At 40.7% G+C, this 22,393-nt stretch overlaps 1 protein-coding gene across 1 annotated transcript in view; it reads right to left on the reverse strand.

Moving 5' to 3' along the window:
• The window catches only part of gnb1l (guanine nucleotide binding protein (G protein), beta polypeptide 1-like), a 70,323-nt gene extending 69,264 nt beyond the window's left edge, over positions 1 to 1,059 (reverse strand). Inside the window, exon 1 of the mRNA XM_072664638.1 lies at positions 979 to 1,059. The gene's annotated coding sequence lies outside the window, so the exon portion shown is untranslated. The remainder of the gene's footprint in view (positions 1 to 978) is intronic.
• Between the last annotated feature and the right edge of the window lie 21,334 nt (positions 1,060 to 22,393).

Consider the following 22,393-nt stretch of genomic DNA (forward strand, 5'->3'; position numbering starts at 1 on the left):
GTCTGTCTGTCTGTCTGCATCTACCTGTATGTCGGAGTATCTATCTGTATGTATGTCTGTCTGTATCTATCTGTCTGTCTGTCTGCATCTACCTGTATGTCTGTGTATCTATCTGTATGTCTGTATCTATCTGTCTGTCTGCATCTACCTGTATGTCTGTGTATCTATCTGTGTCTGTATCTATCTGTCTGTCTGCATCTACCTGTATGTCTGTGTATCTATCTGTATGTCTGTCTGTCTGTATCTGTATCTATCTGTCTGTCTATATGTATGTTTGTATCTGTATCTATCTGTCTGTCTGCATCTACCTGTATGTCTGTGTATCTATCTGTATGTCTGTATCTATCTGTCTGTCTGTATCTATCTGTCTGTCTGTATCTATCTGTCTGTCTGTATCTATCTGTCTGTCTGTCTGTTTCTATCTGTCTGTCTGCATCTACCTGTATGTCTGTGTATCTATCTGTATGTCTGTCTGTCTGTATCTGTATCTATCTGTCTGTCTATATGTATGTTTGTATCTGTATCTACCTGTCTGTCTGTCTGCATCTACCTGTATGTCTGTGTATCTATCTGTATGTCTGTATCTATCTGTCTGTCTTTCTGCATCTACCTGTATGTCTGTCTATCTATCTGTATGTCTGTGTGTCTGTATCTGTATCTATCTGTCTGTCTGTCTGTCTGTCTGCATCTACCTGTATGTCTGTATCTGTATCTGTCTGTCTGTATCTGTATCTGTCTGCCCTGCCATATTCCTCCTTCACCCCAAACACTAACACGGTCCTCTACTGACCCACAGAGCCCCAGTCCCAGCTCCAGCCCCAGTCCCAGCCCCAGCCCCAGCCAGCTAACCCGTCCTGGAGGTTCCGGAGGAGCTCTAACGGCTCTGACGGCTGTAACGGCGGTTCTTGGTGTGATAAAGGAGATGTGAGCTGCACTGAGGAGAGAAATGTGAGGATAGCGCAGTGAATGAGGACCGACCTGCTGAGCCTGAGTCCGCCTGCAGCCCCAAACACACACACGTGGAGCGGGAAGGACCCGCCGCGGACCGGAGCTGCCCTCAGCACTGCCTGACGGTTATTTCTCTTCCGGTTTGTGCCAGGCTGACTGCGAGCGAGACCGGAAGCGTTTTAGCTGCTAATTTAATATTTCAGGCAGTTTTCTCATTATTAACTGAAGATGATTCAGATCGTTACCATATTTAACTGCTTTCTTAAAGGGCTGTCTTTAATCCCTGAGCAGAGTAAAGCACAGAAATGGACTGTCTGTCAGTCTGTCCCATATGTAGTCTGTCTGTCTGTCTGTCTGTCTGTTTGTTTGTTTGTCTGTGTGTATATATGTCTGTCTATCTATCTATCTATCTATCTATCTGTCTATCTGTAGGGCTGTCTATCTATCTGTCTGTCTATCTGTAGGGCTGTCTATCTGTAGGGCTGTCTATCTATCTGTCTGTCTATCTGTAGGGCTGTCTATCTGTAGGGCTGTCTATCTATCTGTCTGTCTATCTGTAGGGCTGTCTATCTATCTCTCTGTCTATCTGTAGGGCTATCTATCTGTAGGGCTGTCTATCTATCTGTCTGTCTATCTGTAGGGCTGTCTAACTATCTGTCTGTCTTTCTATCTGTAGGGCTCTCTACCTGTCTGTCTGTCTATCTGTAGGGCTGTCTATCTATCTGTCTGTCTATCTGTAGGGCTGTCTATCTATCTGTCTGTCTGTCTATCTGTAGGGCTGTCTATCTATCTGTCTGTCTATCTGTAGGGCTGTCTATCTATCTGTCTGTCTGTCTATCTGTAGGGCTGTCTATCTAGCTGTCTGTCTATCTATCTATCTGTAGGGCCGTCTATCTATCTGTAGGGCTATCTATCTGTCTGTCTGTCTGTCTATCTGTAGGGCTGTCTATCTATCTGTCTGTCTATCTGTAGGGCTGTCTAACTATCTGTCTGTCTGTCTATCTGTAGGGCTCTCTACCTGTCTGTCTGTCGGTCTGTCTGTAGGGCTGTCTATCTATCTGTCTGTCTATCTGTAGGGCTATCTATCTGTAGGGCTGTCTATCTATCTGTCTGTCTATCTGTAGGGCTGTCTAACTATCTGTCTGTCTTTCTATCTGTAGGGCTCTCTACCTGTCTGTCTGTCTATCTGTAGGGCTGTCTATCTATCTGTCTGTCTATCTGTAGGGCTATCTATCTGTAGGGCTGTCTATCTATCTGTCTGTCTATCTGTAGGGCTGTCTAACTATCTGTCTGTCTTTCTATCTGTAGGGCTCTCTACCTGTCTGTCTGTCTATCTGTAGGGCTGTCTATCTATCTGTCTGTCTATCTGTAGGGCTGTCTATCTATCTGTCTGTCTATCTGTAGGGCTGTCTATCTATCTGTCTGTCTGTCTATCTGTAGGGCTGTCTATCTATCTGTCTGTCTGTCTATCTGTAGGGCTGTCTATCTAGCTGTCTGTCTATCTATCTATCTGTAGGGCCGTCTATCTATCTGTCTGTCTGTCTATCTGTAGGGCTATCTATCTGTCTGTCTGTCTGTCTATCTGTAGGGCTGTCTATCTATCTGTCTGTCTATCTGTAGGGCTGTCTAACTATCTGTCTGTCTGTCTATCTGTAGGGCTCTCTACCTGTCTGTCTGTCTGTCTATCTGTAGGGCTATCTATCTGTCTGTCTATCTGTAGGGCTGTCTATCTATCTGTCTGTCTGTCTATCTGTAGGGCTGTCTATCTATCTGTCTGTCTATCTGTAGGGCTGTCTATCTGTCTGTCTGTCTATCTGTAGGTCTATCTGTCTGTCTGTCTGTTTGTCTATCTATCTGTAGGGCTGTCTATCTATCTGTCTGTCTGTCTATCTATAGGGCTGTCTATATGTCTGTCTGTTTGTCTATCTATCTATCTGTCTATCTATCTGTCTGTCTATCTATCTGTCTATCTATCTATCTGTCTGTCTATCTATCTATCTGTAGGGCTGTCTATCTATCTATTTATCTGTCTGTCTATCTGTAGGGCTGTCTATCTATCTGTCTGTCTATCTATCTGTCTGTCTATCTATCTGTCTGTCTGTCTGTCTGTCTGTCTATCTATCTGTCTGTCTGTCTATCTATCTGTAGGGCTGTCTATCTATCTGTCTATCTATCTATCTGTCTATCTATCTATCTATCTATCTATCTATCTATCTATCTATCTGTCTGTTTGTCTGTCTATCTGTATATTGGTATGCATGTCTGTCCATCTATTTGTCTGTCTATCTGCATCTATCTGTCTATCTGTATGCCTGTCTATGTGTCTTTATATCTATCTATTTGTATATCTGTCTGTCTATTTGTATGAATGTCTATCTATCTGTCTGTCTATCTGAATCTGTCTATATATCTGTCTATTTGTATGTCTATCTGTCTGTCTGTCTATCTATCAGCCATAACTTTAAAACCACTTGCCTAATATTGAGTAGGTCCACCTCTTGTTGCCAAAACAGCCCCGACCCGTCGAGGCACGGACTCCACAAAACCTCTGAAGGTGTCCTGTGGTATCTGGCAGAAAGACGTTAGCAGCAGATCCTTTACCTGTGCTGTTAAGTTTATAAGAGCAGCAAGTTTCTCCGAGTTAAACTCCTTCATCTGACTCGACGGTGTTCATGTGGTTTGTGTGAGAAGTTGAAAAAGAACAACATGGAGGCTGTCAAGCGTTTTATCTTTTCGTGTGATTGTAGATGTTTAAAACAATGTTACTATTATATTATTAAATTATTATTATTATTATTAGATACGTGAATGCAGCAGTCCTGTAAGTGGTGAGGTGGAGCCTCCCTAAGCCTTAGATACCAAAGAACCTGTCGCTGGTTCCCTGTTGTCCTTTTTTGGAGAACTTTTGGTAGGTACTGACAACTGCATGCTGGGAACACCCCATCACACACACCTGCCTGATGTTCTGGAGATGTTTTGTCCCAGTCGTCTAGCCCCTTATAATTCAGGCCTTGGAGATTTTTCCATGTGAGTGGAGCTTAATTTTCTCCCTTATGACGGGGGGTTTTTTTGGTGGTGGTCGCCCAGGTCTGTTGGCAGTTGTTTGAGATAACAGTTTCTCTGGGTTGGTTATTTATTTATTTATTTATTTATTTATTTATTTATTTATTTATTTATTGCATGTGGCTTACCGTCTATCTAATGTCCTGAAATATGAAGAACTTGTACTTAATGGCCAGTCGGAAATACAACAGTTAAAGGGGCGTCTCTGACCATACGGACGCAGACAGTATCTGCCTATTCGGCCTTTACTAGTAGAGCCTTACCCCTTCACACTGAAGTCATGAGGATATGTGGCAGCCAATAAGAACATAGCTCATTTACATTATAGTCTTATAGGCACAGCACCTAAAACAAGGTTGGGAAATGGTCTAGGAGTGAATTTTGGCCCATGTTGGCTCCCATTGGTGGAGCGTGGGCTAGAGGTGGGTTCTAGCTGGGCTTGGGCTCTGAGTGGGTTTGTGCATGTGTTGTTAATGGGACTGAATTAGGCCCAGTCATTGCAGCCCTTCCTAATCTCATATAGGTCTGGCCTAGGCCCCATGTGCAGTGTACAACCCAGATGGAGCCCATGTTTAACCCCTCCTGGTCCCATCGCTGACCCTGACGGGACATTGATGGGCATCCATATGTGGGGCCAACATGGAACCCATGTATAAAACATTGTGGTTGCCAGTTGGACTACCCATACAGCTCCTACATGGACTAATTTGACTAGCTGTTTGAAGCACTTCACAGGTTTGCACTCATAAAAGTATGGATATTTTTCCTATCTGATGTTCAGTGGCCTGTGATTTCTCTCTTATATGCTCTACAAAAGTGAACCTGCAGAACCTCCTCGCATGGTAGGTATCCTAACCAGACGAGTTTTCGCTTTTTTTCCGCCCCAAGTCTTTCTTTCTTCATCCTTTTTGGTCTAAATGAAAAAGGGAGAAGAGGAGGGGGCCGAAAAAAGCCCTTAATCCCCAGAACACACAGTGGCCTTTCATAGCTGCAGCGAGACAGAAAGAAAGAGAGGAGAGAGCGAGAGAGAGAGAGAGAGAGAGAGAGAGAGAGAGACCTCTATTTGTCCATTCCTACCGCGGCGGAGGTTTCAGTCTCGGCCGGGTCTGGGCGAAAAAGATTAGATGAAACCAGAGCGTTTTAAACCGCTTTGGAGGCCCTGGATTAGCCCAGCTGATGGCTTCAGCGGGTCTTTCTCTAGCGCTCCCAAAAAAATGAGACCATACAAGATCACAGGTGCTGGGAGGAGGGTGGGAGGGGGGGGGGGGGGCGGGGGGTTTGAAACAGAAATAGCATTCAAATTCTGTATAAACAGACTGGCCCAAGCTTACAGAGAGCAGACGGACCACATTCAGGAGCCTAAATGCCTGGATTTTGTTGTGTTAGCTACATTAGCCTTGTAGCTTCAGTAGCTTCAACCTCAGATACCAAACATGCCTTGGCTGATTGAGGACATTTGTGGTGGCTTGTGGTGAATTGTAATGCTTAAAGCTTTAGGAAAGGCCCCAGATCCGACACTTTTCTCAAATTGTACATTACACATTAGCATGAGCATTTTCCACCCTCTCTTAATCCCCGAGAATTAAACAGGCTGCCTTTATCACTGTGCCTTTTTTTTTTAGGGTGGATTAGTTTTTACTATATATATAAACTCCACATCCCATCAGAACAGATGCAGGTGAACATAAAGAGCTTCTCATTCTGAAGAAAGAAAGTAGTGAGATCTTGTTGGTGAGCTAGTCTGAAGAACAGAGCTCGGTTCCTCCAGGTTTCTCCTGGACGCCCCCCAGTCCAGCCAGCACAGCGTGGAGGATGTGTTCAATCAACTCCATCAGCAGCAGCAGCAGCTCACCTGATTTACCATCATTCAGCCCTGATTTACCACCAGACCAGGTGTTGATCTGAGGAGAACTCTAAATAATACTAGACTCCATGAGAGAGGAGAACTTTGGAGATGTTCTACTGATGATGATGAACCACCACCACTTTCTGTAGGAGTGTTATTATTAGTGTTTATTCTGATATCATGTGTATATATATATATATATATATATATATATATATATATATATATATATATATGTATATAATATCAAATATTTTACTGAGCAGATAAGCAGCTTTTCAGTCTAATAGAAGACACCTAAGACAATATAATACAGAGAGCTGTTTTTTGTTTTATACAGATTAAATTATTTATTAAATGATAGATTATGTACTATCACAGACATTTGTTTTAATACTTTTGAAAAATGATGAAAATTAACTTTACTAACTTCTTTCTTTATTCTATACAGGTGTCTATTTTTGTCACTTCCAAATAGCATATTAGAATAATTTGATATATTTATCTGCAAGTTAATATTCTATATAATTTTGATTTGGTCTGTTTTTCCCATTTTCCTTCTATTTTTCTTTTACCATTTTTATTCCTATTATTATTATTATTATTATTATTATTATTATTTTCAGTCACTGATTAACTGCTTCACTCTTATTTATTTATTTATTTTTGTCATATTATTTTACTTATTTTATAATATTATTATATAGTTTTATGTTATTATTTATATTTTATGTATGTTTTTGCTCTTTGCCTTTTTATTGTTTTTGTACTGTTTTTATGGATGGCTTAAATTAAAATTTTACACAATTACTGTTTCTTATTTCTTTTCATCTTGTTTGTTTTATTATACAAACTTTATTTTCATTTTCAATCTATATTTTATGTGTCGGCTACACTGTGAACGAGGGTCACCCAATAAATTTAAAATTGAATTGAACTGAACTACATTGATCTTATATTATCATTATTATATTGATATATTATTATCAATATCATTATTATATTACATCCAAACATCCAACTTCCTTTTGGTAGCAAACGTCACAAAAACAACCTGAAAATAGACCTCTTTCTGCCTATTTGCCATATTTGGACAATATGAGGAGTAGATTTTATGTATGTTATGTCAGATCACACGTCAGCCTCTCATTTCCGAAACCCAATTTCCATAATACACGCCCCATTAATGTTCTCCTTCATTTCAGAGTTAGTTTTAGTTCCATCCGTCTATATAAAGCTGGTTTCTTCTTCATTATCCCGATTAAAGTCACTAGAGGTTAAAAAGGTCAGTAATTGAGTTGTACTCCTGTCATCAGCTTCGCCGTAATGAGGCGGTTTGGTCCTGCTGGAGTGAGATAGAATACTGGCTCCAGCCTGGGTCAATTAAAGCAAATGGACAAGGCAGGATTGTGACCCCTCCGAGGGGGGTGCGAAATGCACCTTTAGCCCTGGCCTGGGTAGATGCCACGGGCCACATGGCCATGAATTATTGGTGACTTCTCCGTTTACCCGTCTCCCACGGTCTCCCAGGGTCCAAACAGGAGGGCAGTATATTGTCCAGTTAGATGAAACTGGAGGAAAGCAATCCCTGGACACATGTTCTCGCTGTTTCAGGCTGTCTCTCCTGCACTCACTCTCTCACGCACAGTGGGAGCCAAAAGTTTGGGCACACCATGTCCAGTCTAATAGCTGATGATCACAGAAATACCCATGTACAGTTAGTGACCAACAGCACTGACCAATAAAACGAGATGCTTGGGAGCAGCCGAACATGAACCCATCACCTAAGAGAGCTCTGGGCTGAGGAACCCCAGAGAAGGATAGATCCACCCCCTATTTTGACGTAATCAGCCCACAAAACCCATTGAGGAGGTTGCAAGCAAGGTTGTTGGTGCCAGCAGTGCTGCACAGTAGAATGGTGCACCAACACCACCGTCCTACAGGTTCTTGGCAGTATTATAGAGGTTGTTTCCATTTGCTGTTCTTACCAGCATGCGAGCAGCTTTCTCTGGAGAGTTTTCTTGGCCTTCCAGACCTCACCATGACCTCCACAGTTCCCATACAACATATAAAACATTAAAAAACAGGTAGCAGCCAAATGCAACGGTGACTCACTCAAAGCTGGAGGAAGAAACCTTGGGAGGTTCCAAGACGTTCCATCGTACTCTGGTCTGAACCACTGAAATTATTGATAAGTCATGGCACTACTTCTGTGGTTATGCTCAAATGTATTGATGTAGTCACAATAGTGTACATAATAAATAAAGTAAGGATGCTGGTGACTAATAATAATAATAATAATAATAATAATAATGAAAAGATTAATAGTTAGAGTCCATGTTAACTTTAATGCAGTCTGTAATGTAGGATGGGCAACTAGTCCAAAGCAGTTAGCAGTAGCTGGTGGATGGGCAGCTGGTCTGAGGTGGGCAGCAGAAGAGCCCGAAGGTCAAACTTCCATTAGTGTCTGGCTGGGCAGGGCCAGGGTCCTGAAAAAGGTAAAGAGATGAAATTAGGTGTGTATGAGTTTTTGGAGTACGGACTACCAGAGAGTGGCTGACGACTCCAGCAGGACTAAGTGGAGAGAGCCAGAAGGTAACACAGACATGGGCGCAACCCTGAAACTGGCATACATCCGTTCCACCATCCACAAACCTGAGTGATCATGTGCAGAAATATCAGAGGTGTGGACAGGAGTCTGATGCAAGCTATAAACATGCTGCAACTATAAATACTATGCTGTAGCGAATTAAAAAAAGAACTGCGATGAACAGTTTATTAACATAAAGTAAAAAAAAGAAAAAAATACAAATAACTGAAAATAAATGTTATTGTTAAATCAAACAAATAAATATTATTTTAAATAAAATGAAAAAGATTCATAATTACTGTCAATTTAATATGCCACTATATAACTATTTTGTTGGTGTTAAGTATTGAAATTGGGACTTAAGTCCGGATTTGTTTCCACCTCTGATAAAAATTGCTTTCTTCTGCCTCGTGGGCACCAGTTCCTTTCATTTTCAGATCATTAAACACTTCCTTAGAGGATCCCATGAAAAACTGAAGAGTCAGATAATATATGAACTTTAGCTATAAAGCATTAAAGCTTAACTCTCTGTATTTAAATTCATAAAGGCATATTTTGGTATTGTTAAACTTACTAGTGCACCCCCTCTTATCATAACAGCCAGTTGTCCAATTACTTTTGAGCCTGTGATAATGAAGGGATTATGTAAAAATGGCTGTAATTCCTAAACACACAGACTACTAAATCCTGACTACTAAACCCCTAAAAATTGTGTCAATGTCCAAATACTTTTGGACCTGACTGTATGTGTATTACTCTCAATACTCCCAATACCCTACATAAACCTGAAATCAGAGTCTGATTGGATGGACAGAGTCCAATTACCAATAAATTAAGACCATAATTGTCCCTCAGAGTAAATCGTTCATCGCTACAGAGATTTCCTCCACTGCCCACACCATGTATCAGGGGACAGAAGTGCTAAGGAAGCATTGCAGAATCCCTGTGATTCCAATTTCATGGACACACATCTGTCCTCAGCAGCATTAGAGCGGGGCTTGTACTTCTGTCGACACGGCAGCGTTCGAGAAGACGTCCGAATCGGAGCGTGAAGCTGTGAAAAGCAGAAGATTGGAGTTCTGGAGATCAACACAGCTTCATTGCAGATGAATCACATTGAAACAAACTAGGACATGCATTAACTACACCAGGGAAGTTCATCCTGAAGAAACTGCTCCAACAGACCCAGCAGGTGAGTCATTTAAAGGAACGAGATCTTGGTGTTTGAGGCAGAGGAATTAATGTGGTTAAATAGTCCATAAAGAGTGGGCACCAGATGTGAATTTGTCATCATAAAGACGTTGACCGTTAAATTTTGGTTGAAAACTAGACAGATGTTAGATCTCGGTTGGAAATCAAAGTCAGGTATCTATCAAAAACATTGGGTTGACCTCAAGCTCCACCGTTATTTCCAACCAAAAATGTAAAGTCTGTCCAACGTTGTGTTTTGACGTCAACCCGATTTTCATTTTCTACTAAAAGTCAACATAAAAGTCCAAAAACTGATGTCTGACGGATGGAAATCGGATGGTTTGAAATCAAAGTCACACATCCATCAAAATCCAACGCTGGGTTGACATCAAGATCCAAGGTTAGACAGATGTTGAATTTCGGTTGGAAATCAAAGTCATGTATCTATCAAAAACATTGGGTTGACATCAAGGCAGACATCCATCAAGCTCCAACATAGACAGATGTAGAATTTTGGTTGGAAATCGAGGTCACATATCTGTCAAAAACATTGAGCTGACATCAAGCTTCACCGTTAGACAGACGTTGAATCTCAGTTGGAAATCAAAGTCATGTATCCATTAAAAAAATGTGTTACGTATCAATCAAAAACAGTGGATTTACATCAAGCTCCAACATTATGTTGTTTTTTGATTAGTATTTGACTTTGATTTCCAATCAAAAATTCAACATCTGTCTAACCTTAGATCTTGATGTCAACCCGACTGTCCGACCTTAGTCCAAAAACTTACTGATGTCAAACTGATGTCCGACGGTTGGAAATCAAAGTCACACATCCATCAAAATTCAATTCAATTCGATTTTCATTTTCAACTTCCATTTTCAAATTCAGCGTCTGTCCATCATTGTGTTTTGACGTCAACCAGATTTTCATTTTCTGCTACAAATCAACATCTGTCCGACGTTAGAGTCCAAAAACTTTCTGATGTCAAATTGATCTCTGGCATTTTTTTTGGAAATCGGTTGGTTGGAAATCAATTGCACATATCCATCAAAATCCAACACTGGGTTGACATCAAGCTCCAAAATAGATGGATGTAGAATTTTGGTTGGAAATCGAGGTCACATATCTGTCAAAAACATTGAGCTGACATCAAGCTTCACCGTTAGACAGACGTTGAATCTCAGTTGGAAATCAAAGTCATGTATCCATTAAAAAAAATTAATAGTCACGTATCTATCAAAAACAGTGGATTTACATCAGCCTCCAACGTTATGTTTTTTTTTTAAGGGTATTTGACTTTGATTTCCAATCAAAAATTCAACAGCTGTCCGACGTTAGAGTCCAAAAACTTTCTGATGTCAAATTGATGTCTGGCGGATGGAAATCAGTTGGTTGGAAATCAAATTCACACATCCATCAAAATTCAACGCTGGGTTGACATCAAGATCCAAGGTTAGACAGATGTTGAATTTCGGTTGGAAATCAAAGTCATGTATCTATCAAAAACATTGGGTTGACATCAAGCGCCAACATTACGTTGGGGTTTTTCAACCCGATTTTCATTTTCAACGTTCATTTCCAAATTCAACGTCAGTCCATCATTGTGTTTTGACGTCAACCAGATTTTCATTTTCTGCTACAATTCAACATCTGTCCGACATTAGAGTCCAAAACCTTTCTGATGTCAAATTGATGTCTGGCAGTTTTTTTGGAAATTAGTTGGTTGGAAATCAAATCATTGAATCTCAGTAGGAAATCAAAGTAAGGTATCTATCAGAAACACTGGGTTTACATCAAGCTCAAATGTTATGTTGGTTTTTAACAAATATGTGACTTTGATTTCCAGCCAAAAATTCAGCATCTGTCCAACATTGTTTTTTGACGTCAACACGATTTTAATTTTCTACCAAAATTCAACGTCTATCTGACGTTAGAGCCCAAAAACTTTCTGATGTCAAATTCATGTCCGGCGGTTGAAAATCAAAGTCACACATCCATCAAAATCCAACACTGGGTTGACATCAAGCTCTAAACTCAGACAGATGTAGAAGTTGAGGTCACATATCTGTCATAAACATCAAAACATTAAGTTGACATCAAGTTCCAATGTTAGACAGGCGTTGAATCTCAGTAGGAAATCAAAGTCACGTATCTATCAGAAACACTGGGTTTACATCAAGCTCCAACATTATATTGTTTTTTGACCAATATGTGACTTTGATTTCCAAACAAAAATTAAACATCTTTACAACATTGTGTTTTGGCGCCAACCCGATTTTCATTTTCTACTAAAAATCAACATCTGTCTGACGTTAGAGTCCAAAAACTTTCTCATGTCAAACTGATGTTTTCTTTCAGTTTCTTCTAGTTTTAAAGAGCTTTATGGTGAAGGAAACTGTCCTCAAATATGTCCCTCTTAATCTGTATCTTCTCAAAGGACAAAGCGACACTTTTAGGAGGTCAATAAGCCTTCCTTTATGAAATGTCTTCTTCCAGACATTATAACAGAAATCCGAATGCGCAATGACCTCAAACTTCTGCGGTTCAGAGTGCCAAAACACAGCTCCAACACTGATTTTTATGTACATAACGGGGTTGTAAATGATAAGTTATTTACATGAGCTGCCAAAGCCTGATTTACTCAAATTGGTGGTTAACCTAAAAATGTTTTGAGTTTAGTTGGTTGGAAATCAAAGTCACACATCCATCAAAATCCAACACTGGGTTGACGTCAAGCTCCAAAGTTAGACAGACGTGGAATTTTGGGTGGAAATCGAGGTCACATATCGGTCATTAACATCAAAACATTAAGTTTATATCAAGCTCCAACGTTATATTGGTTTTTGAGAAATATGCGACTTTGATTTCCAAACAAAAATTCAACATCTTTACAACATTGTGTTTTGACGCTACACGATTTTCTACTAAAAATCGACGTCTGTCTGACGTTAGAGTCTAAAAACTTTGGACTAACTTTGGACTAACTGACGTCCAAAGAAAAAGTCCTTTAAGCTTTCTCCTGTCAAACTGATGTTTTCTTTCAGTATCTTCTCGTTTTAAAGAGCTTTCTGAAGGAAACTCAAACATGTCCTTAAACATTACCTCATAATCTGTAACTTCTCAAAGGACAGAGCGACACTTTTAGGAGGTTAATAAGCCTTCCTTTATGAAATGTCTTCTTCCAGACGTTATAACAGGAATCCGAATACACAATGACCTCAAAATTCAAAGTTATATTGATGGTTAACTTCCCTAAAAAAATATTTTAATGTTTTGAGTTCATGTTTAGTTATTTTAAGCCCCCCGGGACAGTTTGCTGCCTACATTTGTACTATTTGAGGTCCCAGGACCTCGTACCATTGCAAGTTATTCAACAGACTTCAAAAAGACAATAAAAACAATGGAAAATTGGGGGTGTTCTAAAACTTTTGACCAGTAGTGAACAACAAAGCCAAGCTCTAAACAGGCCAAATAGGTCAATGTTACGTTTTGCAAAACCACGAACCCTGCAAGGTGGCCTGCAAGGTCTATAACAACAGTGGCATGAAGATAGTGGGGAGGAGTATGTGAAGTGTGTGTAGCTGTTTGTGGACTCGCACCTCTGGCTGGCCTTGGCCACAGTTGGAGGTGGACCTCGACTGGAGGAGTGTCAGATTAGCCCCTGCTCTTCCCACACAGCTCCAGCTCCAGCTCCAGCTCCATCAGCCCAGCGGTCCGTCCACACTGTCTCTGAGACGTCTCACTCGCACGCAGTGTCTATCAGCATGAGTCCGAGAGGAGTTCCCGAACACAAACACACACCAGAAGATAGCGAGCGCAGTGTGTAATAATGTGTGGGGATACCTGAAGTGTTCTGGTATTTTCCCCAACTTCCCACACACGCGATTTACCAAGACGGATTTAGTGTCCAAATGTTTGTGGACATCCCTTCTAATGAGTGCATTGCAATCATTGCTAGCACAGATGTGCAAATGCACATACACACACAGATTGTTAGTCCCTGTAGGGAAGTACCAATTCCTAGTAACTTAGCTTAGCCTACTCAGAACACCCCGATTTAGCTTAGCCTATGTAGAATCACTTACTTTAGCATAGCCTATTCAGAACACCTCGATTTAGCTTAGCTTATTCAGAACACCCTAATTTAGCTTAGCCTATTCAGAACACCTCAATTTAGCTTAGCCTATTCAGAACACCCTAATTTAGCTTAGCCTATTCAGAACACCCTAATTTAGCATAGCTTATTCAGAACACCCTAATTTAGCATAGCTTATTCAGAACACCCTAATTTAGCATAGCTTATTCAGAACACCTCAATTTAGCATAGCTTATTCAGAACACCTCAATTTAGCATAGCTTATTCAGAACACCCTAATTTAGCATAGCTTATTCAGAACACCCTAATTTAGCATAGCTTATTCAGAACACCCTAATTTAGCATAGCTTATTCAGAACACCTCAATTTAGCATAGCTTATTCAGAACACCTCAATTTAGCATAGCTTATTCAGAACACCCTAATTTAGCATAGCCTATTCAGAACACCTCAATTTAGCTTAGCCTATTCAGAACACCTCAATTTAGCTTAGCCTATTCAGAACACCCTAATTTAGCATAGCGTATTCAGAACACCCTAATTTAGCATAGCTTATTCAGAACACCCTAATTTAGCATAGCTTATTCAGAACACCCTAATTTAGCATAGCTTATTCAGAACACCCTAATTTAACATAGCTTATTCAGAACACCCTAATTTAGCATAGCTTATTCAGAACACCTCAATTTAGCATAGCTTATTCAGAACACCCTAATTTAGCATAGCTTATTCAGAACACCTCAATTTAGCATAGCTTATTCAGAACACCTCAATTTAGCATAGCTTATTCAGAACACCCTAATTTAGCATAGCTTATTCAGAACACCTCAATTTAGCATAGCTTATTCAGAACACCCTAATTTAGCATAGCCTATTCAGAACACCCTAATTTAGCTTAGCCTATTCAGAACACCCTAATTTAGCATAGCTTATTCAGAACACCCTAATTTAGCATAGCTTATTCAGAACACCCTAATTTAGCATAGCATATTCAGAACACCCTAATTTAGCATAGCTTATTCAGAACACCCTAATTTAGCATAGCTTATTCAGAACACCCTAATTTAGCATAGCGTATTCAGAACACCACAATTTAGCATAGCGTATTCAGAACACCACAATTTAGCTTAGCATATTCAGAACACCCTAATTTAGCTTAGCGTATTCAGAACACCTCAATTTAGATTAGCCAATGTAGAACAACTCACTTTAGCTTAGTCTAATTTAGAACACCTTCATTTAGCTTAGCCTTTTCAGAATGCCCCAATTTAGCTTAGCGTATTCAGAACACCCTGATTTAGCTTAGCTTATTCAGAACACCCTGATTTAGCTTAGCCTATTCAGAACACCCTAATTTAGCTTAGCGTATTTAGAACACCCTGATTTAGATTAGCCTATTCAGAACACCTCAATTTAGCTTAGCTTATTCAGAACACCCTGATTTAGCTTAGCTTATTCAGAACACCGTAATTTAGCATAGCCTATTCAGAACACCCTAATTTAGCTTAGCATATTCAGAACACCCTAATTTAGCTTAGCCTATTCAGAACACCCTAATTTAGCTTAGCCTATTCAGAACACCCTAATTTAGCTTAGCCTATTCAGAACACCCTAATTTAGCATAGCTTATTCAGAACACCCTAATTTAGCATAGCTTATTCAGAACACCCTAATTTAGCATAGCGTATTCAGAACACCACAATTTAGCATAGCGTATTCAGAACACCACAATTTAGCTTAGCATATTCAGAACACCCTAATTTAGCTTAGCGTATTCAGAACACCTCAATTTAGATTAGCCAATGTAGAACAACTCACTTTAGCTTAGTCTAATTTAGAACACCTTCATTTAGCTTAGCCTTTTCAGAATGCCCCAATTTAGCTTAGCGTATTCAGAACACCCTGATTTAGCTTAGCCTATTCAGAACACCTCAATTTAGCATAGCTTATTCAGAACACCCTGATTTAGCTTAGCCTATTCAGAACACCCTAATTTAGCTTAGCCTATTCAGAACACCCTAATTTAGCTTAGCGTATTCAGAACACCCTGATTTAGATTAGCCTATTCAGAACACCTCAATTTAGCTTAGCTTATTCAGAACACCCTGATTTAGCTTAACGTATTCAGACCACACCTTGATTTAGCTTAGCGTATAATCACCACCTACATATTAAACCCTCTGCAGAGGTTAATGGATCAAATATGTGGGGTCTTGTAATGTGCAAGCTCTCCCCCCCAAAGTTCTGAGGAGAATTTCCTGTAGACTGGGATTTCTGCCACTGCTGGTAGACCAGTATGACCGTATGCTTACATACACCTGCAGATTCAGCTACTTCTTGCACACTACGGCCTTTGGCCACACCCAACTGCAGTCACTCCTTTTTGCCAATCCTTAACTTTCTCTGCTTTGCGACCCATTTTCCACACATCCAACGAGACGCACACTGCACTGAATCAACTATTCTCAATGTCTGAGCACACCCCAAAGGTATTCATAGCCCCATCATCCACCCCTGAGAGAGATAGGCCAATTGTGCTCTCTCTGAGTCCGGCTGCTGACACCCCCGGATCATACTGGCAGTGTCTTAGTTCAGTGCCTTAGACCACGCAAGACACTAGTATATATTAATGAAGGTAATGCACAGATATTCACTTTATCTGACCATTATTTCGGTAGGATGGGTTCCACTTTGAGTCTTGGTTCCTTTTTGGTTCCTTGAGGTTTCGTTCTCTTGATCTGAGGACTATCTCCATCTCCATTGGTCAAAATAAACTGAAATACCAATATACACTCTTATATTCAACCTCCAAAAGGTTCCTGGGACAATTTCATAGAAGAACCATGCTTGTAATAGAGAGGAGTATTGAGTGTCCATTCATCCAATGTTCTTTAAACCTCCAGAAGGTTCATCTCATTAACAAACATGGTTCTTTCTTGAACCCAAAGCGATTCTCCTTTGATGTTGCTGAAGGAACCTTTTGCAGAACCTTTATTTTTAGTGCATTTCCCAAAACAGACATGTCCTCATCTGGTCTTAGCAAACGGATGTTGGAGAAACTTCTCAAGAGCCTCCTCATAAGGAAAGAACCTAAAGGTATGTGTAGAACTGCATCTATGCAAAGCAGGACCATTTCAGTGAAGATACAGAGGAACCCGTGGTCAGAAGGCACGTCTCACAGACACTGCAGTTGCAGTTGTTTTGTCTGGCTGGACTTGGCGTCCGCAAACAAACACATACACACACACACACACACACACACACACACACACACACACACACACACGCTCTGCAGAGACGAGGAAATAAGGGAGGAGGAGAGCAAGGCCAGGTCGGTCGCCGGCGCAGACAGGAACAGCAGTATGAGAAAGTGAGAGAGAGAGAGAGAGAGAGAGAGCGAGCGAGCGAGCTCACAGTAAACAAACACAGTGTGGGTTAGTGTCGTTCTCCCGGCGCGAGCTGGACAAACTGGAACTGCAGTTTAAACCAGTGAGCCAACACCACACACACCCACAGACATCCCAGAATGCAATCTGTCTGCATCCCAAAGCAGCCCCATCAGTGAGTCAGGCAGTGCATGTGGTCAGAGAGAGAGAGAGAGAGAGAGAGAGAGAGAAAAGAGAGATACAGCGAGAGAGAGGTGAAGGTAGAGAGGTGTAGGTAGAGGGGTGTAGGTGGAAAGGTGTAAGCAGAGGGGTGTAGGTGGAGAGGTGTAGATAGAGGGGTGTAGATAGAGGGGTGTAGGTAGAGGGGTCTCGGTGGAGAGATGTAAGCAGAGAGGTGTAGGTGGAGAAATGTAATAATTACTGTGGATCTTAGCTTCTCTCTCTCTTTCTCCCTCCCTCCCTCCCTCTTGCTCTATGTCTCTCGCTCTCTCTCTCCTCATGCTTATTTGCCGGTAGATGAGATCAGTGGTAAGCATTCGCTCCCTTGCGGTTTAAACAGGCCGTCGTATTTTCTGATAGAGCCGTTCCTCTCAACTGCCCCCAGTCTCCCGGAGCAGGGAAACTGTTGTTTACGGGAAGTGGTAGGAAGTGATGTAGGTGCTGGTGTGATTTTTACTTGGAAAAGTAAAATCGGATCATCTGATCTCACTGGAGACGCATTTTATTGACCAGTGTAAACAGAACCGGGTCAAAGTGGATCCGGATACTACCCCGTGTAAACAGGGCCTTTATGCTCAATTCTTTGTGAGCGATTTGAACCGGAAAGAAAGTTAACTATCATTTGTAGATGCTCGGGAATGGATGCAGCCATAACTCCATTTCTCTCACACACACACACACACACACACACACACACACCCCAACCACTAAAGAGAACCAAAACCAAACAAACCTGCTTAAGTAAATGAGTTCCTTCTTTCTTAATGAAGTCGTGTTGTGCAACTCCAGTGTTGACTGTACACAGTGAGGCGTGGGTTTGGAGACTTACTCACTCATCAACGGTCCCAAGTTCATCTCTGATCTCTTCACTGCAGGACTGACAAAGGACTAATTAAGAACCACACACACACACACACACACACACACACACACACACCCCTCCGTCAGTTCAGAAGCATCACCTAAACTTCCTGAGCCATTTATCACCTGTCAGTCGGCCTGTTGTTGTTGTTGATGTCTGGAAACTTAAAATCACAGAGATGAAGAAGGCATGGAATTACAGAGGGACCAATTCTCCCACTTCACAGTAATGCAGCTTTACCATCTGTCTGTCTGTCTGTCTGTCTGTGCATCATACACAGTCCCTGGATACCAACTCTTGTAGCTATACCCCACCTCATCTGTTAAACATGGTGGTGGGAGTGTTATGGCCTGGGCCTGATCTTTGTTTTCCAGGTACAGCTCTGGAAAACAAAAATTAAGAGCCCATTCTTTTTTTTTTCATAAACTTGCATCTCTATGTGTACGGCAGCTGTTTTATGAATGGCATGAAACTATGAATGGCATGAAATCACCCGACAGCAATATGAAAGACTAGTGGAGAGCCGACCAAGGCATGGGAGCTGTGACTGGCAGTCAAGGTTATTTCACTATAGTGATTTCTGAATGCTCTCAAAGTTGGAATATTAGTCCTGTGTTGTTTAAATTGGAATAATAACTTTGGTACATTATAATTATTATAATCATTTATTTACATTATTTAAGCAGCTGTTATTCCTGCAAATAAATGCTCTAAATAGCAAATATTTTTATTTGGAATTTAGAAAATTAAATGTTGTCCATGGTTTATGAAATATAACACAAATGTAAATTTCCCTTAAACACACTGCAAAGTATTCAACGTCCACACAAGTCTTCAGGTCTGTCTGGATTCCATATGATACTTTTGAGAAAATGGAAAAAAAAAAGATTGACTATTAGGAAACTTTATTTGTTCAATTAATGGCTTTTATCCAGAGCAACTTACCTTTGGATAACATTACACAGGTAGGAGAAAGTAGCGTTAGGAGCCATGCCCAAAATCTCCAACACCAGCCTGCCAAAAAATATGCTTTTCCACTGCATTGGTAGCGATGTTACTCTACTCTGCTTTTTAGCTTTTCTATTAAGCAACTTTTTGTCCCTGGTTTCTGAAACTGGGTACGTTTCTTAAAGCTAGCAAAGAGACTAATCTTGATTGACCAGAGACTTGTTTATACTCTGCGTGGCCCAATACAGGCTAGCCATCTATAAAACCTTCAAGCTAAGATCTTTAGTTGTCTAGCTATTGCAGACTGAACATCACTATTTGTTCCCAACAGACTCACATTTCTTCTATACTGTTCTCTCACTAGATATGGCTGGATATGAAGGAAAAGCTAGCCAACTAACTGGCTAAAGCTATAATAATATAATATAATAATAAATACACACTTCCAGTTTAAGCCTTTAAATAAAGTGTTACCCAAAAATTGAGACGTTATCTGCGTGCCTGTTACAACATTTTTTAAAGCAGTTGACTTCAAGTATAACAAAATAGAAATAAAATTAAAATAACAAAATAACCAAGCTAATCTTTTTGGCAAATTTTCCCCCATTGTTCTCCCCATTTGTTACTGCCAGTTAACCAACCTGTCCATTGCAGGGTGAGCACTTAGGGTAAAGACATATGTCTCCTCTGATACATGCAAAATCATCTACCGCCTCTTTTCAAACTGCTGTCGACGTGGCATCGCCGGGCGGCTGACGCGGTTGGAGAAAAGCGCCAGGTCCCCAGCTCCGCCACACTGGATTTGCCACAAATTCTTTCCTTTCCATAGTAATGGCTTTTTGCTTTGTCCCCAGCTAGCTACATTTCAGAGAGATCGGGGGTAGTGGAAAACAAATGAAGTACCCGGTACAAAAAGCAAGTAGAGTCGAGTCGAGTAGAGTAGGTACCATGCAGTGGAAGGTGCCAAGAGAAGGCGGTGTTAGCCACTATGCTACACCAAGCACAAGTGTTTAACATCTGTGCTGTGGAGGTTCCAAGCTGAAAGATAGATAAGGTTTTGCGGTCAGATCAGACAAAATTGAGGCCATATTTCTAAACTCTGAGTAACGCAATCCTAACACTGCCCATTCCTCAACAAACATCATTCCAACAGTGAAGCATGGGGGTGGTCCTCAACCCGCCCCGCCCCCCCAAACAGTAAAGCTTCAGAGAAACTTCATCTTTCAGCAGGAGTTGATGATCCCAAGCATAAGGCCAAACAACACAGGAGTGACTCAAGAGCAAGAAAGTGAAATACAGTTCTACAGTGGCCAAAACAAAGTCCAGATATGGATTTGAGGCACTATTTGAGGCACTATTTGAAAACTGGGATCCACGAATATCATCCAAATCTGATGACATAAAGGTTGTTAAATAATTTTGAAAGGTAGATGCATATGAAAACATTCCGTACTAAGAAAAAAAAATCTATCTGCCTCACCAATTCTCTTACACTCTTCTCACAACCTGAGCACTGGACATAAAACTGGGTATGCCTTCATACCTCCAGCGCACTAAAGAACCAAACTTCAGCCCCCAAAACATGCCTCAACTGACTATATTGGGACGAATCAGGAGGTTGTGTGTATTTGATCTTTTTTTTTTTTTTGGGACGAACTATTCCTTTAAGGCGGCACATGCAAGTGCATGCATGCTTCCAATCTAGACTTGGCATTTTGACTGAGCGTAAGTGCGCAAGAGTGTGTGTGTATGCACACACACTCCACCGCCATCCTCTCCCTGAAGGCTCCTCAGTCTGACAGCCTATAGGAAAACACTCAAACCTTCAAAATCTACCTGTCCATTACTGGCCCCTATTCATTTTTCCCATAATCCCCCTTTTCTGAGGGCCGCGTCATCTTTTTCACAAATGTTTACACAAGGCAGATTTGTGTTCCCTCGCTCAGGGGTTTTGGTCCCATAAGACACACCACCCACACCAAAAGCCAGTGAGAATAGCCACAATACTCTCCCAACACTGAGCCACTGTCAGCCCACAATGGCGACGGATTAGGCCGAGAAACGTGGCCCAAACGCAGCCTGACATGTTGACATGTTCTGCTAAGTGTGTTTCAAGGCGGATTTAAGCACATTTGTTCCGTTTAGAAGGAGGACAAAATGCTAAAAGCGCCAAGCTCAGGTGGGGGTTGAGCAAAACAAAATCATCACCTGGAAAAACACATCAGTTTTACTGTATATAGTTTTTTTCACAATATACTATTTGTTAGCTCTTATTTTGGGAGCCAAAATTTTTTTTTTCCTGAAATTGGTAACTTTTACAGAACAAAGAAAAAAAATCATAACTTTCTATGGGAGTCAATAGTAAAATATTTTATTTCAGGTAATTTTAAAGCATTTCTATTGGTCCATTCATCGGGAAATTCTGATACCATGTAAAAAACAACTGCCAGATTAACATTATGTCAAAAAGTAAAAAATGACTAAAATAGGGATACAATGATTTTGCAGGACAGTGACAGTGTATCATTCCTACTTTTCCATGTTTTATTTAGACAGAATTTTAGTTATCTTGTAGTTTTTGAGATATCTACACCGTTCCAACCCCAACAACTTTCCAATGTCTTCTGGTCCGACTGTGTAATTGCGTAATATTCAGCTTTTCAATAAGACATATGGCTTGAATGGACTGCAAAACCCTTCTTTTGTCACAAGGACACGAATACACTAGTAACATCCAACCAAGCACTTGAGACACCATAGCAGTCACCTAGCAACAATATAGTAAACACTAAAATTGATAGCAACCACCTAGCAACACAATAGCAACAACTTGGCAAACACACTTGATAACACCTTAGCAACCACCTGACAACACTGTAGCAACACTATACAAATAAAACCTCAGTAACACCATAACAACCACCTTGCAACACTATAGCAAACACTTGGAATACCACAACACCACAGATATACTACAGTAACCACCTAGCAACACTATACCAATGACTAAACAACACCATTTCAACCCTTCAGCAACCACTAAACACAATAGCAACCACCTAGTAACCCTATAGCAACAACTTAGCAAACACTTGATAATACCATAGCAACACTATAGTAACACTATAGCAATCATCTAGTGACAACTAAACACAATAGCAACCACCTAGTAACACTATAGCAACAACTTTGCAAACATTTGATAATACCATAGCAACACTGTAGCAAACAACTAGCAACC

Source organism: Salminus brasiliensis, chromosome 20 (assembly GCF_030463535.1).
Source record: "Salminus brasiliensis chromosome 20, fSalBra1.hap2, whole genome shotgun sequence".
Taxonomy (NCBI): Eukaryota; Metazoa; Chordata; class Actinopteri; order Characiformes; family Bryconidae; genus Salminus; species Salminus brasiliensis.